The 26,186-nt window shown below is 39.8% G+C and overlaps 1 protein-coding gene and 1 long non-coding RNA gene across 3 annotated transcripts in view; both read right to left on the minus strand.

Annotated features, from left to right (window-relative positions):
- The window catches only part of aig1 (androgen induced 1), a 139,229-nt gene that overhangs the window by 98,284 nt on the left and 14,759 nt on the right, over window positions 1-26,186 (minus strand). The window lies entirely within an intron of this gene.
- Window positions 517-25,683, minus strand: LOC134298279 (uncharacterized). The gene is made up of 2 exons (XR_010005282.1): window positions 9,247-25,683; window positions 517-9,089 (listed from the first exon to the last, which is right to left on the minus strand). It is a non-coding gene; the product is annotated as an uncharacterized LOC134298279 (long non-coding RNA).

Genomic DNA, 26,186 nt, shown 5'->3' on the forward strand with positions numbered 1-26,186 from the left:
CCAATTTATTGCTTTAGCTCACACATCAAGCAATACATTTAACACATATTTATCCATATCCACCAGTCAAGGCAAGGGAGGAGAGGACAATCCAAAAATAACTTTTACTGAAATGTATGGGACTAAAAATTTGGAAAAGGAAAAAGGTGGGTGTTCTTTTATTCGCCAGAAATGATATGAGGCGAAACTTCTATCTTATTTCAAACATGTTTTGTGTTGTCATGTTTTTGGTTGATACAAAAACACAGGAAGCTACTTGCACTGAGTCAGACCATTGGAACATATAGTTCAATGTCAACTCCAGGATTCCAGGAAATGATACTTCAGCAGGGCTGTATCATAGGCAGGGCTGGCCCTAGGAAATTTTCAAGTGTAAGCGAACAGAATTTTGGCGCCCCCCCCCCCAAACCAATTACTGAAAAATAAAAGTGTTGGATAAGTGAAAATGTTGGATAATAAGGAGGTATTTGTCACGCCCAGGCAGCAGAGCACTAAGAACCAAACACGGAGGCCAAATACAATCTAATATCTTTATTAAAGAAATATTATAGTAGAATAAAAACAAGTAGAAAATGTAGTCCAGCAATAGACCTTTCAGAGAAGGTCAAATATAGTCCAGAAATATATTGTCCAATATATAATATTAGAGTTCAAAGTTGTAATCCCAAAACCGAAACACACTCTACTTCCAAGCCGTAGAGTGGGGAAACGTCCAAAGTGTTTCTAAAGTTCAAAGTAAGTCCAAAGCAAGAACCTGAGATGAGGCTAGATACTTGAGACAAAATCCAAGGCTGGAAACACGACGAGATAGTTCATGAAAACTTGACAAGGCAAGGCAAGGCAAGGAAACTGGAGTTGCAGACTTAAAACGCAGTCCACACTAGGCTGGAACCGAAGTTAATCCTGAAGCTGATCTGTTGACTCCGCACGGATTTCTCGGTGCAGGGAACTTTTAAGGAAGTTCAATCTTCCTGCAGAGCAGGTGTCCAGAGCTTCCTTTCCCAAGGGAAAGAGAAGCGAAAGACATCTTCCTGCAGCTGCGTTCCTCCCTGCAAATTCCCAAGAGAAACTTAGCTAATTAGTGTTCTGCCTGGCTGCTAATCTGGTGCTTTTCCTTTTTTGTTCTTTTTGACCCCGACTCGCAGCATAGGATTCTTTTCTCGCAAAGGGAGGAGAGGCGCTGGGAAAAACTTGTTCAAGGTCCATTTTAATGGGCTCTTGGCAAGAATGGTCAACAACCGGCATCTGGAATGATTCCGTCTCCTGCTGAGATGGCAAAAAACCCATGTTCTCATCTTCATTATCCATGATGGCGCTAGGGTCAGAACTCTGAGGCCCATGAGACATCACAGTATTAAGGAAAAGCCTATTAAATTACATTATGATTTTGCAAATTAAGCACCAAAACATCATGTTTTATAACAAATGAACAGAAAAAGAAGTTATACATGGCAATGTTATGTAGGAATTACTATATTTGCGAATTTAGCACCAAACATTGAACTGGGATATAGGGCAGTGTGGAATCAGATAACCCAGTTCAAAGCATATATTGTGGGTTATTCTGCTTTGATATTCTGGGTTATATGGTTGTGTGGAAGAGCAGTGAGGGTCCTTCAACACAGCCATATAACCCAGAATATCAAGGCAGATAATTAAAAGGCCACCAACAAGGAATCTGGCCCTGGTATTAAAAAAACCTCTAAAATCAGGACAGTAAATAAAGAACAACACTCTGAAAACAGGGGAAATCCAGACAGGAAACAATCAGGGCCAGCTAACACCTCCCAACCTAGGATGCCCCCCAGTGAGGAAGCAGCCAAGCTTTGACTCTGCAAGGCCATTAAATGCTAATCAAGCTGGCCAATTGCAACATTCACACTAGCCTCAAACAGACAAGAGCTCTTTCTCCCATCCTGGACTTTCCACAGATATATAAACCCCACTTACCTAGCTTCCAACAGACCTCACAACCTCTGAGGATGCCTGCCATAGATGTGGGTCAAGGCGGGCCTCGCCCCGGAGGTGGCCACAGGCCCCGAAGGCGGGCCCAGGTTGAAGGCGAGCGGAGCAACCCTGGGAGGAGGTGGGGGTTGTGCGCGCATGCATGTGGGAGCATCTCAACTGCGCCCTCTAGAGGATGGCACCACAAGCAACTACCTAATTTGCCTCACAGTTCAACCGCCCCTGATCGTAGGCCAACCTGGAGGAGCTGGGGATTGAGACAGGAGGTACTGCTGCATTAGCATTTCCAGCAAGGTTTCTATTTTGCCACCACAGGCAAAGACTTGCTGTTGCAAAGAGTACGGACAAGAGGGGCTTATGTATCCTCCAAGCCCATGTTCTGAACCTGAGTAAAAAGAGTCACTGTACTACCATTGGTGACCTCTGTGATACAGTAGTTGCTTTTGAAATGCCAGTAGTACTCAGCTATCCTGGTCTGACATATATGTGATCAGCCCACACATGCACTACATTTGGAATATCACTGGGACTCTTTGGTTGTACACAGTTTAACCATTATTTAATAATAGTCTAGTGATATCACAAGAGGGTTTAGGTCTTCAGCAATAAGGGGGACATCACTGTGGATCATAACATCTTGTGGTCAAAGTTCTCCAACTAGGAAAATGTTAGTATCAAGTATATTTCCCTTTATTGACAAAACCCTAAATGTTTTTCTAATGCCACATGGTCATTTCAAAAGAGGTAATATTAAAATACCACTGGTCAGGTTAATCAGCCATGGACAAGTGTTATGTACAAGATCTAGTCTTAAGAGACTAGATTCTAAAACAGCTCTTGTGAGAATGTAAGGACACCTTTTTGTATAAGAAAGAACCAGCCCTTTCTCTGAATACCATCTTTGTTTTCCACCTCCAATGCCATCATTAAAAGGTTGCTAACTCTTTGCTTTTTTATGACCTGCGCCTTTTATTTGCAGTCAATTAATGAGCCACATTAGGGGCCCCGGTGGCACAGTGCATTAAAGCACTGAGCTGCTGAACTTGCGGACCAAAAGGTGCCAGGTTCAAATCCCAGGAGCGAAATGAGCACCCGCTGTTAGCCCCAGCTCCTGCCAACCTAGCAGTTCGAAAACATGCAAATGTGAGTAGATCAATAGGTACGGCTCTGGCAGGAAGGTAACGGTGCTCCATGCAGTCATGTCAGCCACATGACCTTGGAGATGTCTACGGACAATGCCGGCTCTTCGGCTTAGAAATGGAGATGAGCACCAACCCCCAGAGTCGGTCACGACGACTTAACGTCAGGGGAAAACCTTTACCTTTTTAATGAGCCACATTACATTAGTTGTTTAGCATACATCTCATTTGCATCCAATAAAATAGACCTATATGCTCTTTGGCTGACTATATGAACAGCCCAGAATCATATCTTGTGTATATATGGAATTGACAATTCATTTGGATTTAAAATAAGAACATCACAGGCCACGATCCTATATTGTGTTTGTGATGTGTAAACTATACCCTGCTTTTGTTGGGCTACACCATTCTTCTATTAATTAGCAATACTATGCTAATTATTGTGTATCTGCCAGTGTGCCATTAAGCAAGTGGGAATACACAGTGCACATTTTGGAAACCACAGTGAAAGAACTGGGACACTGTAGGCAGTAAGAAATAGTAATGCACTACCCAAGAATATGTAACTGCATGGCTGGAATGCTGTTGCAGGAAAATACTCCCACTTTATAAAATCTTCAATGCTGTATCCAATTGTTTCAATGATTCTTCTCTAGTGTGGATTGAAATATGATGTGAAATGGTCAAAATATGATGTAGGCTTCTGTGAAATGGTCACATTTCTGCTGTAGAATTCAAACTATGCAATCATGAACTGAATACATCTGTTGTATTACAGCTAAAAAGCCAGCACTTGTGTAAGAGTAGTTATTCATTTGCACAATACCAACAGGATTCTGATTTAAGTACTAGAAATGTTGTAAAAAAATAATACACATGAACTCTCAAGTCTTGCCAAGGCTTTGGGCAAGACTTTGTAGCCAATAGACTACCAGATTTGGCTTCTATTCTATAAATGCAAACTTTGTTTCTTTTTTACTTTTGCTATATTTTGGGGTGGGGTAGGGGGCTCAGGGGAAAATAGGAAGGCAGGGTGTGTATGTTTGCCTCAAACCATTCCTTTCAATCTTTCATATAAACACTGCTGGTTCTCAAAGTAAGACATGATCTAGAGCCCTTTTGAAAGGAAGACCTAAGTCTCTGTGGGGGAGGTTTTCCTTTCTAGTAATTCCTTCTCTCCCCACCCTGAGCAACAGCCTGCACATGTCTGCTGTTTATGAATTAGAAATTTAAAGTTTGCCTTCACAGGCACCAATTATATTTGCAGTTCTTAAAAAAAAGAAGAAGAAGAAAAGACCAGGCCAAATTCATTTTGTAATAATTGCTAGTTCTCTCCTCCCTCCTTTCCGTGGAGAAGTACATGTAAAATCTGCCTTTATTACTTTCCTTATCCTGTTTACAAGGCAGGATAATTTCATTAAATCTATATGATCCATTCAGCAAATATGTGTTTGTATGGAATACATTTCTATTAGATTACATATTTTATATTTTCTTTGCTAAAGCTCAGTTTTGTTTGGCTTCTATTCAGCACCGCAAACTACACCATTATTTTGAAATAATAATAATACTAATATTATACACAATATTAAAAATATGATCACTGATCTATTCTGGGCAATGTGCCAGGAATCAGCAAACAATGGAGAAAGCCATGAAATAGACTAAGTAACATTTGGGACATAAGTAACATTTGGGACAGTGAGTTAAGAAGTGGGGAAGAGACATGCATTGCAGCTGTCTGTACTAAACCAAGCTTAGGGATAAAATTTCCAGTGGGAGGAAAGCCCCTAACATTTTCTGAATACATTACTCATTCAGTAAGGGGGAAATATGCTTGATTTCAATGACTTTTTTAGTCTAATATGCTGCATAGAAATTAAGTATGTGAGACCATGTATCTGAGGTCACATTGCATACTTAATCCAAAATGAAGGGGTTTCTTTAATACCTGAAATGGCACTGAAGAAGCAATAATATTTTTTAAAATGAAACTCAGAACTTCACCTGTTATTCCTTTTTCCATGACATTTTTAATTACTCCCCCTGACACTTCTAAAAAAGCAGTTCAATGATATTTTAGGAATAACTTTCAAGTGCAATAGATGAAGGTCTGTGTGGCATTCCACGAAAGGCTCTCACTGGTGTGGAATAATATATTCTGTAGTCACACTTTGTAGATGAGAATAGCAAATGAAGGAATACATTTATTGGATTCCAAATTATTTCTCCATGTTATAGGGTGTGAATATTCAGTAGTATGCTCAAGAATATGCTCAGGGTGTCTGGAAGTGTTTTTAAAGAGGCTTAACATTGGTAAACAGGTTGCTATCAGTTTTTTTATTTGCAGATACTTATAGGAGGGGGGGAATTCCTCCCCTATCCATTATTTTTGAAATATTTTAAGTATGAAGACTTCTACAATCACTCTGTATGCAGTACTAAGAAGTCTCTTCTATGTGCTCAGTGTAACTTATTTTCAAGTTTCTATAGAATAGATTACAGGCAACCTGTATTATTCCTGAGATAGCTCAATAATAGCTGTCTTAATATTTCTTGGTACTTAATCATTTAGTATATATCTGATTGAAAATTCTTAAGTAGATCCAACTATATAGGAGTCTTGGTGGTCCGGCTTCATCAGACCATTTGGTTATCCCCTCAGCTTAAACTCAGAGGCGACCCAATTCCAGAGTCCATACACATACAGTACTACTAAAAGGGAACTATGGAATGCACTAAATTTAAGAAAATCATTGGGTAATAAATGTACATTGTTGTTATTAAGTGCCATCAAGTCATCTTCAACTTCTGGTCACTGTATGGATGAGAGACCTCCAAATCACCCAATCATTAACAGCTCTGCTCATGCCTGGCTGTGGCGTCCTTGATTAAGGCCATTTACCAGGAATGCGATCTTCCACTTTTCCTACTGCTTTCTACCTTACCAAGGAATCCACTATTAGTTATCATATATACCCGAAGATAAGCCATCTTATAATGGGGTCAAGGTCAAGCTGGCAGCTGAGACTGGAGGCTATTGCTTGCAATATATATTTCTCTCCTTCCTTATCAGTATGTTTGTTTTTCCAAAGTCTCCCTCGCTCTTAAGGAAGGGAATGTTTTGAAAAGGAAAATAAGCCCTTGCAAGTCAGGAAGAAGAAAATATATATACCCATTCATCTTATAAAAGCATTTTTCCCTGAAATATTTGTTAATCTCTTGTACAGATATGTAGGCACTTCCCCCTGCAACCCTTTGCAATCCCTATGTACCTAAATATTTCTATCTCTCTCTATATATATTAATTTTAAATATGAATTTCCCCTCATATGTTTGCAAGTCTTTGCAAATCCTATATACATATATCAAATCACATTTTATTGATTAGCCTATCGGTCGTATCAAAACATTTAACACATAGACATACATACAACATACAACCCGCGGTACAAAAGAAGTTAAAATAAACAAGCTGTTAACAAGATCCCGTCCAGGTCAAATGTCTGCATCACCTTTACAGTTTACCCCCAATTGATTCCAAATATGCAATTCTCAGCTGTGTGGCTTTGAATAGGAAAAGGGCTGTTTTATGTGTTATTTTAGGATTCTGGCTGGCCAACAAAAATGAAGTTTTAATATGTGGGTCCCAGTGTGTTTTGTGAATAATGTATGGTCCGAGGCATTGCTCTCTCTCTTTCTTATACAATTCACAGCTGAACAGTACATGTGTGATATCCTCCACCTCTGATGCTCCACAAATACAAAATCGTTCGTTGTATGGAACTTGATTAAACCTTCCGTGTTTGACCATCATATCCAGCTGCTCAAAATGAGCTCTGGTAAATACTCTCCTGAGGTGTTTAGGCATTTCTGTCTTTATACATATAGATATCTGTATCTATGTGTATACATTATTTAATATATGAATTTTTGCTTCACATGTTTGCAAGTCTTTGCAAATCCTATACAGATATAATTATATATAGAGAGATGTCTAGCTAGAAATATATGAATACAGTTATATAGGGTTTGGAAATACTACAGGGGAAATGTACACACACACACATAGAGATTTCTAGATAGATGTAGGAGGGAAATGCACATATATAGAGAGGATTTGCAAACTCTTCAGGGGAGAATGCATATGTGAAATCAGTATATATAATTACTAGCTGTGCCCGGACACGCGTTGCTGTGGCGTTGTCTGGTGGTGTTGGTGAGAAATTTGAGTTAGTGGTAGTATTGAATGTCTGTTGTATGGTTGTCTTTATGTTTAGTATGTACAGTAGAGTCATGCCTCTCTTAGTATACAGCTATCTTTTTTCTATGTGAAAAAGATAAGCAAACACTCTAAAGGTTCCAAACATAAAAAGAGATGTGACATGTAAGGGCCACAGAAATAGTCAGGCCTCTCTGAGTATAGAGCTATCTTCTTTCTATGTGAAAAAGATAAGCAAACACTGTAAAGATTCCAAACATAAAAAGAGATGTGACATGTCAGGGCCACAGAAATAGTCAGCCTCTGCAAACCTTAGGATTGTATGATGATGTTGTTATTATTACTATTATTATTATTGAGAGGCTTGGTGGACATCTGTTGGGAGTGCTTGGATTGTGTCCTGCATGGCAGATCGTGGGAGGTGTTTGCTGGCCCTGATTGTTTAGTGTCTGGCATTCCCGTGTTTTAAGAGTGTTGTTTTTTTATTTGGTGTTGTGATTTTAAGCTTGTTAAAATATTAGGAGAGAGATTGTGTTGATTGTCATGGTTCATAGCATATATTTAAAATATAGAGTATTAAAATGGGTTGGATATTGTAGAAGGTTGGAGTGGAGATAAATGGTTTGGATGATGCGCGGGCGCTAGGACCCAGGGGACAGCTTTTTCCCATTGCCTGCCTTCCCTGTTGCCGGCGGCAATGAGGGCTTCTCTTTCCCTCCCTCCCTGGCATGGCTCCCGATGGGGCGTTGTGGATTCTCTCCATGTGGAGGTGCGTGAAGTGATTTTGTGTTGTTTCAACCTTAAGGCATGGATGATGGGTTTTGTTGTCCAATGTCGAGGTTGGGGGCCCCGTAGTTTAGTTGCTTTGCCCGAATTCCATCACTCTTTTATATATATAGATAGATCTATATCTAGCTCTGCATTGCTTATGTAGGCATTGAATGTTGCCTGTTACTATGTTGGAAGCCAGCTTGAGTCCCCATGGGGAGATAGATAGGCCGGGATACAAATGAAGTTTTGTTATTGTTGTTGCTGTTGTTATTAAGTTATTGTTAATACCATATTGTTGTTTTTGTTGACCCTACTTTTCCACTTACAGAGCTAGTTTACTGTTTTTCTTTGAAACACGGTAAATATTCAAAAATATTTAACTTGTTGATGCCTCAATTAATGTAATTTTATTGATATCTATTTTCATTTTGAAATTTACCCGTAGCTGCTGCAATTCTCACCCTTGGCTTATACTCGAGTCAATAAGTTTTCCCAGTTTTTTATGGTAAAATTAGATGTCTTGGCTTATATTCAGGTCGGCTTATACTCGAGTATATAGGGTATTCTTTTTTACTTAACATTTCCCACTCATTTTCATGCCCTTCTTCCTGTTCTTTTGGTTCACTATCTGTCTGTGTAGAAGTTTTATTAGGTACACTTAATGAAACAGCTTAGGTACACTTACCCCTGCATTTGATAAAGTCATAAATTAAAGAGGGAACAGGCTTGTTTTTTGCTGTCCTGGAGACTAGAACTTGGAGCAACAGCTTCAAATTACAGGAAAGAAGATTCCACCTGAACATTAGGAAGAACTTTATTGTGACTGCTGTTCAACAGTGGAACTCTGTCTTGGACTGTGGTGGAAGCTCCTTCTTTTGAGGCTTTTAAATAGAGGCTGGATAGTCATATCTCGGGGTACTTTGTACTTTTCCTGCATGGCAGGGGGTTGGACTACTAGATGGTCCATGTGGTCTCTTCCAATTATGATTCTATGATATGCACAAAATATGAATATTGATTATTTATTACAGATCTGCTTCAAAAGTTACTATTATCAAAAGGACTACAAATAGTGTTTTCCCACCATTCCTTCACTTTGGCAACTAGAGAGAATGCCACCAAGGGTAAGTGACTGCAGAAGATCACCTGTTGGCATATTGTCTGCACAGACTACCTCCATGTATGTAGCTAGTGCAAAAGATAGTATTTCACCAACATCGGACAGCTCGGTGCTGTGTGAAGGGCTCTCTAATTCAGCTGTTTCTAACAAATGTCAGTAGGGAGACAGGATTCACCCCCTCTCAATCGTCACTTAGTACCAGAGTCTGTTCATTCCTTTCCACTTCATTTCATTGGTGTTTCTGGAATGCTTCCATTCATAGAGGAGAAAGACAGTGAGAAGTTAATCAATAATATGCTAACAAACAATTCATTCTTGTTTATGCTGAAATGAGGAAACCTTTAATGAAGGTATCACGATGCAGAAAAATAATAACAAAAACTACTGGTCTGTCTAAAGCTCAGGCTTTTTTCTTACATTTTGTAATCTGGTTAGATGGTTCAGAGAGAAATTTTAGCCATATCTTTCTTGGTTTTACCCTAGTTTACCCTCACCTATCCTGTCAGATCTTGGAAGCTAAGTAGGGTCAGTCCTAGTTAATGCTTACATGATCACCAACAAATGCCAGATGCTGGAGGCTACATTTCTGAGTAAGGAACTGGCAAAAAATGCCTCCAAGTATTGTGTTGTCAAAGGCTTTCATGGCAGGAATCACTGGATTGTTGTGAGTTTTCCAGACTGTATGACCATGTTCCAGAAGCTTTCGGGAACATGGCCACACAGCCTGGAAAATTCACAACAACCTCCAAGTATCTTTTGCCTAAGAACAATCTATGAAATTAATATAGTTATTTAAAATCAAAGGTATTTTGAAGGCACATACACACGCATACATTGTTTTAAATTAGCATTTAAATTTATGCTACATCAGTACACAATTAAGGTGAAAACCCCATCCATGATTTAATTATTCCCTGGCCCCTACCATGCTGACTTTTGGAGAAAAGAAAACCACTGTCTTAAATTTTGAAAGCCTTGTTCTTCTACCATGCCAACAAAAATCTTTCTCCTTTCTTAGTATAGTCTCATTAATTCCCCCTTTATCTAGTTCGCTCTCCTCTTTTCTTAAATTTACTGTTTCGTGTGGATCTCAGCACAGGACTCTGGCTTTAAAAGTCTCAAATTAAAATTCATATGTAAAGTACATGGAGTTCTAACAAGAGGACAATATTATGGAATTGTCTGTTAACTAAACTAGCATACCCTGAGCATGGTCACAAAAATTACTAGAGCCATTTGCATTGATGTTTGATGAAATTAATAGTTAGATACATTCGTAACTCAATCTGTATACCAAGTTGTTTGAAACATATGGCAGTCCTGAGGCTAATCTAGTCACAGGGTTTTCATGGCAAGAGTTGTTTAGAGGGAGTCTGCTGTGCCTTCCTCTGCGACTAAGAGAGTGTGACTTGCCCAAGGTCACCCAGTGGGTTTCCATGGTCAAACGGGAATTCAAACCCTGTTCTCCAAAATTCTAGTCCAATGATTAAACCACTACAACATGACAGCTGTTAAATCATAATTCAGTTGATTTTAATTAGGTAGTTAATTCCAATACTGTAAGCTACCTTGTATCCTGTGCTGAGATAAAGACAGAATATAAAATCAAACAATTAATGAATTGATGAATTAATTACATTTAAACTGCTTCAGTTATGACTTGTTTTGTTTCTTCCAGTGTTGTCTATTTCCAGCTCTTCAAATCAGTTCATAACTTCCATTTCTATTTCATTCTGTGCTCATCTTTCATTAGTTGTTCAATAGCAGGTTCACCTACTATATTCGTATAGCTACAAATGCACATACAAGATAGCACCAAAACTATACAACCATGCTTGAACTATCTGAGCAAACAGAGAAGATGACAGAGGCAATGGCAGTGGCATGGAAAAAATAAAATAAAAAAGACAAAACATGAGAAAACTTTCATATCTGAGCCTTGGCATCTGAGCGACTTCAGAATCCATAGAGGAGAAAGGCCATATTTTTAGACTGTTATCATTATGAAGGAGGACAATAAATGTTTGAAATCCACCCCAAGCAATTTGGGCTATGATGAATCAACACTGTTATACCTCTAAAACTTTTCATCTGCTATGATTGCTTACCACTAATTAAGGCAGTAATTTTTTCCTGAACATCACTCCCAGCAATATATTCTCTTTGAAGTGCTCTAAAGCTACTGTTTTTGCCCAACAGAGAAACAAGTACTTTAACATTTTGCTTCTGATAGCTTTAAATCTTTGATCAATTCTTTATATAACTCCAGGAAGTAAAACTTTGATATATTTATTTAAGTAAACAGAGCTGAAGAAATGGAAAGTAACTGCTCTTGTCATACCTAAGAAGGAAAGATTCTAAAATGATTTAAATACTTAATTAATGGAAGCAGGGCAACTAATAGGTACTGCTAGTGAATTTGATTGTGTTCCTAAAGAAATAAGTACCCCCACCCAATGTCTTATGAACAACCTATATTGGTTAAACTACACTGTTCAGGATTTTGCTAGCATACAATTTTTTACATATTTCACAAATATTAGAATGTTATCCTGCTACATAGAAGACTTAGTTCAGTTCCAGACAGCAGTAAAGTCCTCTTCAACCCGGGTTTAAAAGGTGCTGTCTACATGTCCTCTTGGTACCTACCGGGAGAACATGGAGACAGCCCCCCCCCCCCCCGCCACAAAAAACATCCTTAAAATGGGGGAAACAGTAAAAATAACGTACCACTCTCCATTAGGCCTCACAGCACAGTCCTCATGAAGACTGGTAAGTTATTTTTACTGTTTCCCCCTGTTTTTAAGGGGTTTTGGGAAGGAGTGGGGGTAATATTGCACCTTCTGGACTCCAAGAGCCCAGAAGGTGCAGGATGGGTGTTTGGACAGGCCACAGGGAAATCCAAGGACTCCCCGTGGGCTTGTCCACACAGGGTCATAGCTCATTAGACTCAGGCCTTTCAGAAAGCCGCGTGCCTAATGGGCTATCAAATTAATTTGCTGCAAACCAGGGTTTTCCTTGTTTGTGGCGAATTAATTTGTTTTTCTGTAGTACATCATCTGGATGGCCCACTTTCAAGTACGGAAACTCCCGTTTTAAAGGAGCTGTCTGGATATGCCCTAAGACTGCCAGAAGACTGAAAATGAGGAGGCATTGACTTTCCCTTTTAAATTGTTTTCAAGTTGATCCACAGCCCGCTTTAACTATTGAAAAACGTGAATGACACAGGAAGTAGTGAAATGAATTTGAAATCTTCACTTCTAGATCTTCACAAAATAATAATAAAAAGAAGTCTCAGGCATTACTGCTCAACTGGGTTAATTTTGAGGACTAGGTTTTTGCAATATGAAGAACGGGTGCAACCTGACCAACCTCAGGTCTACATGGGCCAAATAAAATATACTCGGCATGGCCAATTTTTGCACTGCTTTTAGCTCTTAATCCGTTACAGAGGCCACAGGTTATTTTGGAGCTTCTGGGACACTCCAGAGTGATCCTTGGTGTTTTTGATATGTGGACAACTGCTTCAGGCTGGATCCAGGGTTCATGTCAAAAACACTCACCAGTGTATCACCAGCTAGAAGGAGTTCTCTAGCAGAGCTTTTCTGGCGACATCCTTTCCGGTGATCAATTGGTTGGGTGCTTTGTTGTGACTTCAACAAGAAGTGATGTCATCAGTGAGGTTCTACCAGGGAGCTGCTACTGGTCAGTGAACAGCAGCAAATCGTCCCCAGGAGGCCAGGGCACTGGTGCTGATGTGCTATTGGCCTGGCAGGCTGTGTGGACTGCAAAATGGCTTCAGGGTATTCCCATCCCAGGTTGTATCCATCTTCATATTGAAAGAAGTTACCCCTCAAATTCAGTAGTGCCCCAAATCTCTTTTTTATTTTATGAGTATTTATAGTTGAACATCTCAAATGTGGATTCTCCATGGTGTACCTTGGGCTATAGAGCAGACTTCTCCAGACATAGAGTTTTCTCTCATATGAAAACTGAACTCTTGATGTTCATTTCAGGGAATGTGTCATTAATAGCTAACTTCTTCAGCCAGAAGAATCTATGGCTCCTATACATGGAGCCTGACTACTATACAGGCAGTCTCCGAGTTAAAAACATCCGACTTACAAACTACTCATAGTTAAGAATGGGGTGAGACAACAGGAAGCAAGATAAATCTTTGTGCTTTCCTGAATGACAGGGGGTTGGACTAGATAGTCCATGTGGTCTCTTTCAACTCTATTCTTCTATAATTCTATGATTCTATTAAATCTACCCTTAGGAAGGGAAATTCACTCCTGAAAGCATTATCATGGGGAAAAGGTGTGTCCACTGAAACTTTCTATCCAATTATTATTTCCACAACAAGCCAAATCTTTAAAAATTCAATGATCACAGTGACAGAAAGTGATCACAGGGACAGCAACCTACAAAACCTATTTTGTTCATAACCTGGGGCTGCCTGTACAGAAAACCACCTCAACCTATAGGAAAGTATTTTACTTGGTTGCCAGGATTAAACACACACTAAGCATTATAACCTGATAAAGCCAATCTTAAACCAGGTTCAGAGCCAACCATTACCAGTAGGTGAACCAGTTGTCACAAAGGACCTGCAGTGTTATGAATACAGTTCATATGAATGCAGTAGTTGTTGTGGCTGAGCGCTATAGCCTCCACCCTAGTTTCTGGATTCCAGGTCAGCTCTGCAACCTTGCTGAGAGTCATGTCTAATGCTTTGCTTGCCAGATCTCTAATATCCGGTACAATACATGTCTGTGAATATTTTTAAGTGACTTATAAATATCTGAATTGCTGGGTTCTCTCTATAGGTTTAGTCTGTTCTCTTCTAGTGGGGGCCCAGGAATAACAGTATCCATAAATTAAATAGGGAAATGACTAACATAGCAACAAAAACAAGACCCAGTATAAGAAACTAAATGCTCATCTTAAATTTCCACTGGGATTACCTACTTGCCAAAAATAAATAAATAAATAAGCATATTATTTTTCTTAGAGACAGTGCTCTTCAGTGGTATCCTTTTTAACATTTTTAACAAGGAGGGAGCACACTTATTTACTGCTACTCCAGAGACATGTCAAGCAATGGATTGAAACTACAGGAAAAGAGATTCCATCAAAACATTAGCTATTTGACAACTGAATATGATGACTCGGAGTCTCTTTTCTGGACTCTCTTTTCTGGAAATTTTTTAAACAGGGCCTGGATGGCCATGTGTTAGGAGTGCTTTGTTTGTGTATTCCTGTGTGGAAGGGGACTGGACTAGATGGCCCTTGTGGTATCTTTTAATTATGATTACTGTATATGAAAAGATAATTTAAACCTAGATCTCGGGTAAAAAAGGGATCAACATTGTAACTTTTCAGATTTTCGTAAAGGTAAAGGTATTCCCCTGACATTAAGTCTAGTCGTGTCCAACTCTGTGGAATAGTGCTCATCTCTATTGCTAAGCCAAAGAGCTGCCGTTGTCTGTAGACACCTCCAAGGTTATGTGGCTGGCATGACTGCATGGAGTGCTGTTACCTTCCTGCTGGAGCGGTACCTATTGATCTGCTCACATTTGCATTTTCGAACTGCTAGGTTGGCAGAAGCTGAAGCTAACAGCGGGAGCTCACCCCGCTCCCTGGAATCGAATCACTGACATTTTGGGCAGCAGGTGCAGCAGCTCAGTGGTTTAATCCGCTGCACCACCAGGGGTAGATTTTACTAGCATACAATTCCCATCAATCAGCACAGTTAATGATGACAGACAATGGGAACCACAGTTCAATAACATTTGCCAACTCTAATGCAGAATAACAAAGGTCAAGACTTTATATTGGGGCTCGATACTGTACATCTCTGCTTTGTAGAGTCACCCATTGATTGTTGAATGGCAGTTTAGTACAATGGAACACACATCCAAACGTGCAGCCAATTTCACAATGAAATGTGTGTGCAATGGCACCATATAAGCAATTTTACTTCCATTAACCTGAGCTGTATGCCAAGCTCCTGCATCAGACAAAACTGCCCCACTGCTGTCACATGGGAGTTCCTTCTTGCATAAGATACCAACAGGATTGCTACCATGGCCTGAAAACAGGGGACAGGAAACGTAAATCTCATTTGCCTTCTGCTCAGCTCTGTAAACACATTAAGATATGCAGTAAAAAGCGTCACCTTCTCTCCCCTGTTCTTCTGTACACTTGAAGTCACTCTTCCCACACACAGCTGCCACTCTCATACATATTTTAAAAATTCCATCTGGGTGCGTCAACTACCTGACTACTTCCAGCCAACAAAAAGAAACATCCTACTCAAACATGTCCAATCACACCCGCTTGATATGGTCTTACGAAAATATTCTGCTGCCCTCAAGCCAAAGCATGGTATTACCCAAGACTGCCACCATATTTCAAATAGTAAATTAACAAAAATTGTGTAGTTAATATAACTAGAAGATCATATTTGAATTTGTACTACTACAAAGAAAATACTATTAGACTTGGCAACATGAGCTTTTGGAGGGCCCTTTTATGAATGAGGGATCAATTTGTCTGAAGAACCTTAAAAATAGGATTGAAATCAAAATTTGGCACTAGATCTCCAATCCACAGACCTTGGATTATAACAGCTAATGCAATTTTAGTTTTTCAAGAAAAGTTATTATTTTATATAATAAAGTCCTAGGTTCAATAAACTGAAAAGCAATAGAAGGACAATAGTTGTGTTGGTGGATTTCAAATTGCGGATGGGTAAAAGGTAAGAAAATGAGATGATTATTTCTTTCTGTTATTCTCTCAGTGGCCAACTGCCACTGTGTGTTGTTTTTAATCACCCATCTTCAGGGTAGGGAATGTGGGTTGGTGATGATGGAATTAATTGGACCAACTCCAGGATACAGCATCTATTTGTGATCTCTATGGTGGAAAGTCTAATTGACAACTGCAGTACACTTGTGTACAAGTCAATCTCATGTATCAATTGAGAGCAGGTTTTAGGGTCAAATTTTTGGATTATTCTATGACCTGTGGGTAAATCAAGGATAAAACTCAAAATAATGTAACATACATTTTTTCCTCTCATTACAAAAATGCATAGAAGGCATATACTTAGGAAGAACTAAAGAGATGGGGATGCTCAGTTTGAGGAGTTATGGAGGGGGTGCGGGTAAATTGAAATGCTAATCCTAAAATGTCCACATTTGTATAAATATATAGTAGATAGGGGAGTTGAATCACCTCAAGGGTGGAATACAGAATATTAGTGGACAGGAAAAGAGATTAAAAGATGGGCTTAAAGCTAACCTTAAAAATTGTGGCATAGACACTGAGAACTGGAAAGCCCTGGCCCCCGAGCACTCTAGCTGGAGGTCAGCTGTTACCAACAGTGTTGCAGAATTTAAATAGGTACGACTAAACGGTAGAAACGTGTCAAGAGGAAGGCATGTCAAGCCAACCTTGTCGGCACTGCCTTCCACCTGGAAATTGTTGCCCTCACCATGAAAGAACATGCAGATCAAGAACAGGTCTTTGCAGTCACCTACAGACCCACCACCAAGACCCTACACTTGGAAGTCAATCATACTCGGCCATGAATGATAGCCTATGATGATAGGGGAAAGAATATAAATGATGGAAAAGAATGAGACTATCGTCTGAAAAGAAAGCAATCTATGTATTTAGGGACCCAGTGTGAAGGCAACGACAAGACGCAGAGTTGCAAAGTGCTTCGACCCCATTACCCTCCTTTGCCCAAACTTGAGAAAGTCCATCTTCCTTCATTCCTCACTTTCTTTTTCAATCTGAGCAGCGTTCAGTATCAAGGTCAGGGAGCCTGAAGAATGTAGCATGTCCACCATTTTGGGTGCTTGAGGGGTAGCAGAGAGGTGGCAGCCATTTTTAATATGGGCTTCCTGTTCTCTCTTTGCAAGTCTTGTGAGGCTTGCAGAAAGACTGCCAAGCCTCATGAGACTTATACAGTAAGCCATATTGAAAATGACCACCATTGGTTCCACTATATTTCAAGCATCCAAAATGACAGGAAGCACAGAGCATTTCTAGAAATGACTTGTGGATAATTTGATGCAGTCTTTTTGCGTCCATTTCTTTGTCAAAAAATGTCAACAAATACATGAGTATACGTTGAACTTTTTTGACAAAGAAATGGGCCCAAAATTCAACAAATAGATGGGTATATATAAGAGCCCCTGATGGGGCAGCAGGTTAAAACTGCTGAGCTGCTGAACTTGCTGACTGAAAAGTTGGCAGTTCGAATCCGGGAAGCACAGTGAGCTCCAGCTGTTAGCTCCAGCTTTTGCCAACCTAGCAGTTTGAAAACATGCACATATGAATAGATCAATAGGTACTGCTCCAGTAGGAAGGTAATGGCGCTCCATGCAGTCATGCCGGCCATATTACCTTGGAAGTGTCTACGGACAACGCCGGCTCTTCAGTTTAGGAATGGAGATGAGCACCAACTCCCAGAGTCAGACCCGACTAGACTTAATGTCAGAGGAAAACCTTTTACTTTATGGGTATATGCGGCATGTAAAATTATAGCACCTGGTAACAAATACAGATTCAGATGACAGAAATTTCTTTTCTGACTGATTTCATATTAGTAAGCCAGTGGTTCAATACTCCATCACATCAGAGTGGGAAATCTGGGAAAGGCTGAATCCCTAGGGTATGTGTTTGGAGGTTCATAACCTGTTTGCCCTTTCTTGGCTGCAGGAAGCAGAGGTCTACCACCTATACTCTGCCCAGGGGTCCCTTTTAATTTATGCTGTTGAAGTTTATCTCCTGAGACAATTATGAACTAATATAATATTAAATCTCTTGAATATGTATGCATGTTTTCAGTAGCTACAACCATAGTTACAGCTAATAAGATCAGGTCAAGATTACTTTCACATATATAATTTTACTTTGCGTTTAGTAATCAAATGAACATTAAATAATGTCTTCTGCACATCACTACATATGGTTTCTAAATTTATCTAAGGGCATTTTAAACAAGCTTCCTTAACTGAAAAAAACAAACAAACAATCTGTGAACTAGTGCTGATCATGATAGCAAAGGAGTATTTGGAAACAGCTGGCTGGATTCTTCTTCTTCGTGGAAGAATAATCTTATATCATCCACAATTGCTGCCCGTTCTTAATAATGTTTTGTTAAACTGTCAGACTGTTATCATGGTTTCTTTTACACATCTAAATATCCAATCTCCTTTGCTTCCCATATGTTCTACAAAGTATACTGGAGAGTAAGTATAGAAATTGTAGGTGTAAGTAGAATCCATTTATCAATAGTATTTGTTCCTCTGAGGTCCCTTCCACACAGCCATATAACCCAGAATATCAATACAGAAAATCCTACAAAACCTGTTTTGAACTGGGTTATCTGAGTTCACACTGCTATATATCCCAGCTCAAAGCATAAAATGTGGGATTTTATTCAGCTGTGTAGAAGGGCCTGAGAGGGGCATACCTCAATACAATGCATATTACTTACAGGAATGTAATTAAACATTTTAACCCCTGATTCAAAGGAAGAAAAGTGGAACAATAGGTATTATCCATCACCACTTAGATGCAATGCATAAATGGGGATGTCTCCACTTGTTCTAGTAGTAGTAGTAGTAGTCGTAATAATAATAATAATAATAATAATAATAATAATAATAATAATAATAATAATACTTTATTTTTTTATCCCACCTCCATCTCCCCGCAGAGACTCGGAGCAGCTTAACATGGGGCTAAGCCCAAAGAACAAATAGGGAACAAAATAAAAATACATATGTAAACAACATCATCGAGCAGGTAAAATAAACAGATTAAAACCACAAAATACAATATAATACAATAATAAAACAATAAAATACAAAGATGATAAAAAGCAAAAACCACCACTTAATAGCAAAATAGATAAAGTAGGAGGACGATCTAAGCAAAAATGCAGAGATATAAATTGCAAAACCGTTTGGTAGGGTGAATGGACAAAGTGCAGAAGTGTTCCCTAGGGGATATGGAGTGGGGTAGGAAGTCAAGTTCTAGTCTTTGCTAATTCCATCTGGTAATGGGATGCAAGTAAGGCTTCATGCTGGGGAAACAGCGCCACTACGATGCTGTTACAACTAGGCTGCAGGGGCTGCAGCAATAAGTTAAAATTCCTGGAGAACATGAGAAATTCCAGCAGACTGGAAGAAAGCAAATGTTGTCTCCATCTTCAAAAATGGGTGGGAGGAAAGGACCCAAACAAGTACTGCCCAATCAGCCTGACATTATAGCAGGAAAGATTCTGGAACAGACAATTAGAGACAATCTGTAAGCACTTAAAAAGGAATGGCATACTTGCAAAAAGTCAACATGGATTTCTCAAAAATAAGCCATGCCAGACAAACCATATATAGAGAGAGAGGTGGGGGGGGGGGGGGGAGAGAGAGAGAGAGAGAGAGAGACCTTAGTAAATGCTGTGGATGTAGCATATCTCGATTTTAGTAAGGCCTTTGTCAAAGTTCACCAACATCCTCACAAAGAAGCTAATAAAATGTGGGCTTGACAATGCTAATATTAGGTGGATTGGGAATTGGTTGACAGACCAAACCCAAAGGGTGCTGTCCAATGGCTCCTCCATCATCATCTCAGAGAGAAGTGACCAATGGCGTGCCACAGGGTTCTGTCCTTGGCCCAGTGCTATGCAACATCTTTATCAATGACTTTGATGATGGAATAGGAGGAATGCTTATCACATTTGCAGGTGAGATGAAATCGGGAGGATAGCCAATAACCCAGGAGACAGCAACAAAATCCAAAATGACCATAAAAGATTAGAGAGCTGGGGCAAAATTAACAAAATGAATTTCAACAGGGAGAAATGTATGGCACGATACTTTGCAATAAAAGTGAAATGCAGTTATAGGATGGGTGGCACCTGGCTTGAAAACAGTCCATGTGAAAACTGAACATGAGTTAACAGTGTGATGCAGTTGCAAAAAAAAAGTCAGCGGGATTTTGGGCCACATCAAAAGGAGTATAGTGTCAAGATCAAGTCATCATCCCACTCTATTCTGCTTTGGCTAGACCCCATTTGGTATACTGTGTCCCGTTCTGGGCACTGCAATTCAATAATGATATTTACAAGCTAGAATGTGTCCAGAGAAGGATGATCAAAATTCTCAAAGGTTGGAAAACCAAATCCCATGTAAGCCGCCCTGAGTCCCCTTTGGGGAGATAGAGGCAGGGTATAAAAATAAAGTTATTATTATTATTATTATTATTATTATTATTATTATTATTATTAATCCTATAAGGAACAGCTTTTGGGAGCTGAGTATGTTTAGTGTGAAGAATAGAAGGCTGAGAGGGGACAAGATAGCCATGTTTAAATATGTGAAATGATGTCACACAGGAGGGGGCTAGGAGAGCTGCTCTGGAGACTAGGACATGGAGCAATTGATTAAAATTGCAGGAAAAAGATTCCATCTGAACATTAGCTAGAACTTTCTGATGGCAAGAGCTGTTCGGCAGTGGAATATGTTGCCTCGGAGTGTGGTGGAATCTCCATTTCTGGAAGTTTTTAAGCAGAGGCTGGGTGGCCATCTGTTGGGAGTGCTTTGATTTTGTGTTCCTGCATGGCAGGGGGTTGGACTGGATGACCCTTGTAGTCTCTTCCAACTCTGTGATTTTATTATTCTAAGACATCACCATTCTGCCCCAACTTCAGGGGGAGTAAAACGTTGCTGAACACAAGTCCAAATCCAATATATTTGAGTGGCTTGGCATTGAACTGAATAGAGTCTGGCTCCTCCCTCCACATTTTAAAAAATTACATTTTAAGAGCAAAAATGGGGGGGGGGCAGGAGGAGGAAAATGTCCAGTATATGCAGATGGGTTAGACATATATGTTAATTTAAGCTGATATGTTCCCTCAAAATCTGACTGAAATTGGAATTGGGAAGTTAGTTATACATTTAAGAGCACACCAAAGCACTAAGATTCTCCAGGTTTGGAACAACAGATGGTGAGCATTTGTCTTTCCAATCTTGGAGTATAAACGCACAATTCCAGCTAACACTGACTGACATTGCTCCACATTTTAATCAAGTCATGCCCCTTGTAGTTCTCAAAAAGCAGCCTTCAGTGCGTCATGACAAAAAATACGGCAGTGAGAACCTTCTGCTGTCACCCACACATGGAAAACCTGGTGGGAAAGGAAATGCTGTGTTGAATACTGTGTTGATACAGTCTTTCAATGGTGAGTGAAATGGGGTAAATTGTGACTTAATTTTATTATACAATATAGCTCCCTTATCCACAGATTCAGTATTCATGGTTTTATTTACATTTCCTCTGAAAAAAGAAAAAGGAAAAAGAAAAGAAAATCCTTCCAGAAGTGTTTGCAGGCCCCTGTAGGTCTTCCACTGCATTTCTATGGTATGCTTCCAACTCAAGTAGAGTAAAGATATAGTGTTCCCCATTATCTATGGTTTTCATTATCCACATGGGACCATGGAATATATTCCCAGTGGATACCAGGGCTATATAATACTGGTGTTCATCCTTATTTATTAAAACCTTAAAACTCTCCATGCTCACTTGGAAGAACATATTTCTGTCTGTTCAGTCAGAATAACTTCCATGGAAGCATGCACACAGAACTGCAGTCTTTTATTATCATCACCATCATCACTATTATCATTATCATCATTTATTCTGCTTTTTCTCTCTCAAAGGTGACTCAAAGTGACTAATACTAAAAATCATAATGTGTAAATTAAAACCTAAACCATATAAACATTGAAATAGAATTAAATACAGGAATATTAAAAATACATACCATATTTCCCCGCATAATAGTCACACATTTTCCCCTTGGTTGGGGGGAGGGTGGGTGTGACTTTGACAGAGAGAGAAGATGAGATATACTGGTAAATAAACATAATAATAATTGTTGAAAAAGGAGACAGAGGGCCCAAGAATAAGCAATTAGAATAAATGCCATCAAAGCCAGAATTGAAAAGTCGACTACAGATTCCAAGTGTAGACTCTGCAAGAAAGCAGAAGAAATGATGGATCATGTACTCAGTTGCTGCAAGGAAATTTTGCAAATGGACTACAAGCAGAGGCATAATACCATTGCTCAGATGATCCACTAGAACTTGTGCCACAAATATCATCTGCCTGTGAAAAAGAACTAGTGGGATCACGAGCCTGAAAACGTTACAGCTACTCTGGGACTTCTGAATTCAGACTGACAGAGTTTTGGAGCACAATACTCCTGACCTCACAATTGTGGGGGGGAAAAGTATGGATCGTCGATGTTGCAATCCCAGGCAACAGCAGAATTGATGAAAAGAAGCAACTGGAAAAATTTACAAGATACGAGGATTTAAAGCTCAAATGGCAAAGACTCTGGCACAAGTCAATAAAGGTGGTCCCAGTGGTGATCAGCACACTGAGTGCAATGCCTGAAGAAGACTTTGGTCAGCACTTGAAAAGAATAAACGCTGACAAAATTACCATTTGTCAGCTGTGAAAGGCCACCCTACTCGGATCTGCGAACATTATTCGCTGATACATCACATAGTCCTAGACACTTGTGAAGTGTCCAACGTGTAATCAAATACAAAAACCAGCAGAGTGATCTTGTTTGCTGTGTACTAATCTTGTTGTGTATCAAAGAAGGAGGAGGAGGAGGAGGAGGGGAGGAGGAGGAGGAGGAGGAGGAGGAGGAGGAGGAGGAGGGGGAGGGGGAGGGGGAGGGGGAGGAGGAGGAGGAGGAGGAGGAGGAGGAGGAGGAGGAGGAGGAGGAGGAGGAGGAGGAGAAAATGTTTTGCAGCTACAGGGCTTCCCTCAGCAGCCAATCAAGGAAAACCTTGTAGCTGCAAAATTGCCCATACACTTGCTGGCAAGAGCTATGAGGTCTCCCTCAGCTGACACCAACTGAGGGAGGTGGGTGAAGGATCACCTGCTTGTACACCTCTCCCCCCCTGAACTCCAGAGTGTTGCTTTGCCAAGACAACTCTCTGACACTCAGAGAACAGAGTCACACCTTTCCACACCTGTGAGTGTGCCCCTTGAAGCTACAGAGGCTGCTCCAAGGGGCAGGCGTGGGGGTGCAACTATTACACGAGGAATTGTTAAATCCCCAAATTGGGATCCCAAAAAGGGGTGTGTGACTATTATGGGTAAAGAGTGCAAACCTAGTGAAGATGTGTAACATCCAGTCAACACTATACTAGTTGCAGCTCTGTTGAATCCAGAATCTACCCAGGCTGGGAATACTGGAAATTACTTTGCACTGGCATTGTAAGGTCATCTGCTCTTTCTCTTTGGTGCATTTCTGTTGCTGTTCTCACACCATTCTCTGCCTTCTTCCTTCAGTCACTGGCATGTGTGCCTTTTCAGCATTTCCTCCATGACCAGAACTCCTGCTGTCAGCTTCTATCTTATGACAGCACAGAACACAATATTTCCTACCCCTATGACTGATCTGATATTTTTCCTAAGAAACCTTTTCCCCTTCTTTTTTTTTGCATTGGTCCTTCCTTTCTTCTATTTTTCCCCTAGGTATTTTGCTTTCTTAGCTTCAGACAGCTTTGAAGCTACTTACACATTCCACATCCTCTGTACTTCTACCGCCTTGATCTCTCTGTATGTTGTCCAACTTTTATGACCTCTCTTTATTCACTGCACCACTCTTAGACCACTGGCTGGTTCTGCAACGTGTACAGAAGCTGGGCCTTATAATATTGTTGTTGTTAACTGCTCTCACTTCAACTTTGGCTTATGGCAACTCCATGAATGAGAGACTTCTATCATCAACAGCCTGGCACAGGTCTTGCAGACTCAGGCTTGTAGTTTCTTTAATCGAGTCTAACTATCGGAAATGTTGTCTTTGACTTTTCTTACTTATTAGTCATTGTTGCCTTTTCTAGTATTTTCCCATGATATGTCCAAAGTATGGTAGTCTCGATTTAATCATTTTGGCTTCCAAGGAGATTTCAGGCTTGATTTGCTGTAGAATCCATTTATTCGTCTTTTTGGTAGTCCAGAATATCCAAAACATTCTCATCCAGCACTACATTTCAAATGAGTTGATTCTTGTCCTATCAGCTTTCTTCACATTACAGCTTCACAATCATACATAGAAATTGGAAATGCAATAGAAATCCTTACAGTAGAATAGTTTGTTCCTTCACATCTGCCCTTTCTAATCTTTATTTTAATTTAGTATCTTGTTTTGATTACTGACTATAACAAGATATACGGAATCTTTGATGATATCAATATCCTACTTTAAAGTTATATAAATTATCTGTGGTGGTTTTTCCCCTTAATGTTCAACTATAAATCTGCCCTTGAACTTTCTTCCTTGACTTTCTTAGGTAGACATTGCAATTCCTTTCTATGTTCTGCTGATAGTATGATGTCATCTGTATATCAACTTTTCAAAATTCTTTCCTCCAATTTTCACACTCCTTGATCAGAGTCTAATCCAGTTTTACATGATACATTCAATGTACAATTACATTAATGTCTGTATAATTTATTTTTGTGTTTTCACATTTTCATCATTTCCCTTTATTGTAAATGAAGCAGTTAGAATATTCATAGAATAGTATAGTAATATATCAATTTACCAAAGTACAAATCATGAGCTTTCCTTAAGTTCATAGGGTTAACAACCAATAGCTTGGTTGAAAACATAAAATACCTTAAATTTCAAATACTGGATTATAACCCCCTTAAAATTCCTTCCATCTAAAATGATTGTTTAAAATATATTCAATTAAATCTGCATTCTACTGATTTATTTAAATTGAGTCTAGGAAACTCTTGGTAAGCCAGTTTCCAGACACTTCAACAGCAACATATTTTCAAACAGGATCTGGGCAGTCTACTTCATTTTAGGAAGGAGATATCTCTGGCAATTTGATGGAAATAATGCTGAGGAACAAAGAGTTTCCAGGTTGCTAAACTCACGCAGACACACAGTATGCCACGCTGGACAAGGCAATGGGCCAAAAGCAACCAATTCCTTTTCAAAGACAATTTCCAAAAGAGTTGTTAAAATTAGTAAATCCCTTCTGCAGATGAAATCAAAATACCACAGTCAAATGTTCTAAACTGTGTTCCTTTTTGTGGCAGCATGAAGCCAAATAATCCAGGGCTGTTTTACGATGAACAATTATACAAACCCAATGGGCAAAAAGAGTTCAAAGTCAAAATATTTAGTTATGTTAATATGACCTTCGGCTTTGTAAAACTGAGGGACCTGAGGTTTGTTCTGGTTCCATGCTGTTAAAACACACAGAACTGGCTATAAATCACCAATTCCTAAATTGAAGCTGCAGGACATGCCCTAGTGCTGGTACCTTATCATTGTACAAAACAGACATCTGTGGGTATATTTGCAACCTTTACATGTGAGAAAAGGAGATAATATATCTCGGGTTAATGTAACCTGGGGGGGGGGGGGGGTACAAATCCAGCACCAAGATTTGAGTCTTGCCTCAACCCCCCCCCCCCCCCCCCCCGGCCCCTGAGTTTGGGCAGTCCAGGCAGCTGCAACTGTCCTCATAGCCATTGTATGCTACGCAGGCTCTGGAGGCCTGGGGATACAGGATGGCTGTCCCCCCTCCCCCGTGCTGCAGCCAGCAGTGAAACAACTACTTACCTGATGCCTTGGGCTCCCCCTTCCTTCTTCCATGTCAGGTGATTTGTGAAGGCAGCTAGGAGGAGAGAAATGTTTTCCATCTGCTTTTCCTCTTTTCATTCTCTTTTGTGAGCCACACAACACAGAACAAGAAAAAAGAGGTCCCCAGGATCAGCAGGTTGTAATGTCACTGCTATAGTCAGCAGCAACAAAGGGGAGGGTGGTGGCACTTGGGCCCCTGTCAGGTGGTGACAAACCAGATTCATTGTGTTTGGACGGTGGAGATTCCCTACTACTACT

The sequence above is a fragment of the Anolis carolinensis genome, chromosome 1 (genome assembly GCF_035594765.1).
Source record: "Anolis carolinensis isolate JA03-04 chromosome 1, rAnoCar3.1.pri, whole genome shotgun sequence".
In the NCBI taxonomy this organism is placed as follows: Eukaryota; Metazoa; Chordata; class Lepidosauria; order Squamata; family Dactyloidae; genus Anolis; species Anolis carolinensis.